Raw genomic sequence first — 5,000 nt, 5'->3', positions numbered from 1 at the left:
ACGGCCATCATACAGATGACAACTGGATCATCTTTATACCCACCATGGAGGAAGAAGGTCGGTGAAATTGACAGAACTTGCTGAGATGGCCAAAGTGACTTCTTTGATTAGAGAAAGGTCGTTACTGACATTCATCAATGGTTGAAAATCCCTGATGGACTTTTTGCGTAAAAAAAAAGAAAATGATTTTATGACTTAATGTTTTAGTGATTAGAAAGAATAGGTTATAGAAAGAACAGAATTATGATTTAGTCCGAGAGAGAAAGAGAGACAGAGAGAGAGAGAGAGATCTGATTAAAATTGTATGTATAATTTCTCAGAGGAAGATTGAAAGTCAATTCTGTATTTTTTTTTTCATGTTTTCTGTTCTTTTGTTTATTTACTTTTTTTCTTTATCTCTTTTTTACCTTTTTTCCCTTCTTTTTCCTTCTTCACATGTATTATTTTTTTTTCTTTGAATGTATTTCTTATTCTACAGGTAAAACAAAAGGATTTTTTAAAAAAGTGTTTACACCATTCTCCTAACCTCAGTTTTCTTGCTTCAGTTTTATTTGATGTATACTGCCCATATCTTACAAGTCTTGAAAGTATGAAAATAATAGGTCTGATAAACTAGATCTGTACACTTTACTGAGAAACATAGAAATTATATTTCAAAAGTGATATAAACCTCTGCAGAACTAAATTCAAATTAAATTGCCCCACTTAGGACACTCAAGGGAATATACTGTATATGCCAAAATGAAAAGCTCGCAAATGCCTTTAGTGAATATTTCAGTGTTCAGTCTAGAAAGTCTAATTATCCTACCCAGATAGGTTTGTAAAATCAGAATCAAAATAGAGCTGGAAGCGGACTTCCGGTGGCTGCGCGGCGACGGAGACAGCCTTCCCGGGCTGCCCGCAGCTCAGCTGAGTGATTTTCGCCCGAAACAGCGCCGATCAGCTGTTCGGGCGGATTTGAAGCCCCCTCCTCGGGAGAAGAGGAGGGGGTGAGGCCCCAGGTAGGGGTTGAGTTCTCCGGGGCCGCCTGAGCTTGCAGCTTGGGCGGCCGAAGGATTGAACTCCCCCGTAGCCTGGGTCGCTCCCAGCTGGCCAGCGCCTCTGCTCCTGACTTTATGGAGCAGAGCCAGGCGTCTGCGACCACCCCTGCCTGAAGGAAGGACTATGGAATAAAAAGAGCAGGCAGAGCGGTACAAGAGGAAAAGGTGAAGAGGATTATTTTATTCTACTCTCGAGCTTGATGGACTTTTTAAACTCTAAGTGAAAGTGCGTCACAATTGAAAGTAAAAGATGGCGGCTAAACCTCCCCCTAAAACTCTTCGGAGTGCTGGAACTTCCCCGGTGCAACAATCATCATTGCAGGCATTGCATCCTCCTGATGTAGTGACATCGAAGGACTTACAAGATGCTCTTGAAAAACATACCCAGGTAATCTTGGAATTAATTTTGGAATCAATGGGTGATAAATTTGCACAGATGGAGGAGAAATTGAAGAAGTTGGAGGAGAGAATGGAGGAGAGGATGGAACAGAAGTACAGGGTGATGAAGGTAGACATTTTGTCTTCAGTGTATAAAGTGGCTGAATGTGTGGAAGATTTGGATGAAAAAGTCAAAGATTCGACTCAAAAGAATGCCATATTAGAAGCAAAAGTATTGGAGAATGAAGATTTAAGAGACAAAATGGATAGAGAATTGAGTCTTGCTCAATATTTCCAGATGCAGTTTGCCATTAGAATCAGAGGTTTAAAGGAGAATATTAAGGAAGATCTAAAGCAGCTGGTTTCTGAGGCTCTCGAAGTGGTATTGAATCAGCCAGCATCTGAAATAAAAGGAGGCATGGATAAAGTGTATCGTGTGAACTCATGGATTGCTAGACAGAGAAAGTTGCCTAGAGATGTGGTGGTTTATTTTGCAAAAAGGGAAATTAGAGATGAAGTTATACAAGCTGCCTATGATACTAAAGTCGTGATTGCTGATCAAGAAGTTCTGGTTCTAAAAGAAATTCCTCCAAAGATTTTAAGGAGAAGGAAGGATTTTACATTTCTTGTGCAAGAGCTCAAGCAACGAGATATAAGGTTCAGATGGGAGATTCCAGCTGGGTTGATGGTGATGCATGAAGGTAAAAGGTACCGTCTGGTTACTGTGATGCAAGCGCGTGATTTTTACAATAATGTTTTAAAAGCAACCCCATTAACACTTCTGGAAGCTGCAAAGGGATCTGAAGAAGGAGAATATCAAGAGGCTGAAGATGGACAGACAGAGGAGAGTGGTGCTGGAGGAGATCAAGTTATAACACTTTTGGATGATCCCAGAGAACAGAGGGTGACGCGTGCTGCTTTAAAACGATCAAAAAAGATAAAAGAACAAGATCAGCAGAAGTCTATGGAACTTTCACAACGTACTTACAGCCAAGTAGTGGGAGGTGGGAAAAGATTTGGGTGAGGAATGTAAAATTTATACAAGTTTGAAATCTAAGAGAGAATTTTTACAAAATGTTTTATAGATGGTATTTAGATTTTAAAAAGCTAAGCATGTATCTGAATTATTAGCCTAAATGTTGGAGGTGCGGTGATAAAGACGTAATATATTTTCATATTTTCATATATGGTAGACTTGTAAAAAGGTTAAGGCTTTTTGGATAAAAGTCTGATGGAATATACTAAGTTGATGTTGAATTTAATTACGGCAGCAAGACTTTTGATAGGATAGTACTGGAAAGAGGAACTGCCGACCATAGAAGAGTGGATTTTAAAGGTTTCCGACCTGGTCGAAATGGTGAAGATTTCGGCCTATTTGAAAGATTACTCGCAGGAACGCTATATTATGGAAGGGAGAAAATGGCTTGAGTTTATTCAGAATAAGTATAGGGTTAAGAAGTTTTATATTTGAATAAGTCTTCTTTCTTTGTTTTTTTTTCTATATTAGTTTTTTTATATATATATTTATATATATTTAATATTACTAAGGTTTGTTTTATCCTATATAAGCTAGAGAGTGATAGATTTTAGAGTTTATGGTTGTTAGTATATGGTTGTTTATGATTGTTTTTTTTTATATATACCTTGTATTTAGCTCTGGGAAGTCGGGGGGGGGAGGGGGGGAGGGGGGAGAGGAAGGGGGGGAGGGAGAAGGGGGGGAGGGGGGATTTTTTAAGGGAAAAATTGTATGTTAAAACTTTTCAATAAAAAAAAAATAGAGCTGGAAGGGACCTTGGAGGTCTTCTAGCCCAGCCCCCTGCTCAAGCAGGAGACCCTATACCATTTCAGATAAGTGGCTGTCCAGTCTCTTCTTAAAATCCTCCAGTGATGGAGCTCCCACAATTTCTGGTGGCAAGCTGTTCCATTGGTTAATTGTCCTCACTGTTAGGAAGTTACTCCTTAATTCCAGGTTGCTTCTCTCCTTGATTAGTTTCCATCCATTGTTTCTTGTCCTGCCCTCTCTGGTGCTTTGGAAAATAAGCCGATCCTCTCAAACTAGAATTCAGGTACCCTTTATGATGGCTCCTTCACACATTCAACATACATAGGGTCTCAGTGTTGCAATATTTCTTGCAGGGAAGTTAAATTAACAAGGTAACGTTTGCTGGGACAGTTACCAAAAGTAAGATAAAATAAATAAATCAAGGCGCTTTCACTTGCAAACCAAACGTCTGGAATAAGTCTGCAAAGTAAACAGTTTTCATTAATAACAGACTTAACAAAAGGGTGTAGTAATAGCAATAGCACTTAGACTTATATACCGCTTCGCAGTGCTTTACAGCCCTCTCTAAGCGGTTTACAAAGTCATCATATTGAACCCCACAACAATCTGGATCCTCATTTTACTGACCTTCGGAAAGATAGCAGCTGAGTCAACCTTGAGCTGGTCAGGATTGAACTCCGGATTGTGGGTAGAATCAGCCCGCAATATTGCATTCTAACCACTGCACCACCCGTGCTCATCTCTATCAGTAAGGTAGAGAAAAGAGAGAGAATACCTCTTAACTGGATTTAACTGGCACATTCAAATGTTGTTCAGAGGAGATTTGCTCATTTCAAAAACTTCCATCTGTATATCAAACGGTGGAACGTGCAACTTTTATTAGCTTGAGAAACACACCAGTCTGCCCAGTAGATCAATAGCTGTGTTCCAAAATCTGTGGGGCCAGGACATAGTTTTGGGAGAGAAGGAAAACTTAGGATTTTTAAATGTGAATGTTTCCCACACTGGAAATTCTTCTTCTTTTTCTTCTTCTTTTTTTTGCACCCCTGATTCCCAAGATGTTTCAAGTGCCATGGTGCCTATGGGTACTAATGACTTGCTTCTCTGCATTATAGTGTACACCAGGCACGTGCTGTTCTGTACCAGCCTGCTACCGGCCCTGCAGAAAAGGCAGGGACAACCCCTTTTACAAGAAGGCAAGAGGCTGGAATTACGCCTGCCAAATTTATTACTACAAAAACAAACGGAACAAGACAAACCAAGAAACAGGAGCTTTAAGAAACAGGAACTATCCAAGCCGTTGCCTTCAGCAAACCAGCCCTCCCACACATTCCCCTTATATAGAGTTCAGGGCGTGGCTTCTCTGTGCCTCCTTCCGAGGAGCCCCATTGCCTTCCTCTGTTTACTCCTAATTGACTGCCTCCTGCGTCGGGCGTCCTTGAACAGGGCCAGCTGTGGGTCATCTTCATCCACACTGTCAGGCTCACACAGCTGGGTCTCCTTGTTGACCAAGTGGGAGGGGCCTGGCTGAGGGCTCTCATCAGCAAGATCTTCAACCCCCTCAGCAAGGTCTTCAACACCCCCCTCCTCCTCTGAGTCGTCCGACCCAACTGCCGAACCCACAGGCTGACCCTGAATCACAACACGTGCAACTGTGGCAACTTTGCAACCTTTGGACTTCGATTCCCACAATTCTTGAGCCAGCAGGTTCAGGAATTCTGGGAGTTGAAGTCTACAGCTCGTAAAGTTGTCACAGTTGCTCACTCCTGGTGTGCAAGATTGTCTCTCTGTGTGTGTCT

The sequence above is a fragment of the Vipera berus genome (assembly GCF_964194415.1).
Source record: "Vipera berus genome assembly, chromosome: 7".
Taxonomy (NCBI): Eukaryota; Metazoa; Chordata; class Lepidosauria; order Squamata; family Viperidae; genus Vipera; species Vipera berus.
The sequence above is the reverse complement of the archived record's forward strand: the minus strand, read 5'-3'. Positions refer to the sequence as shown.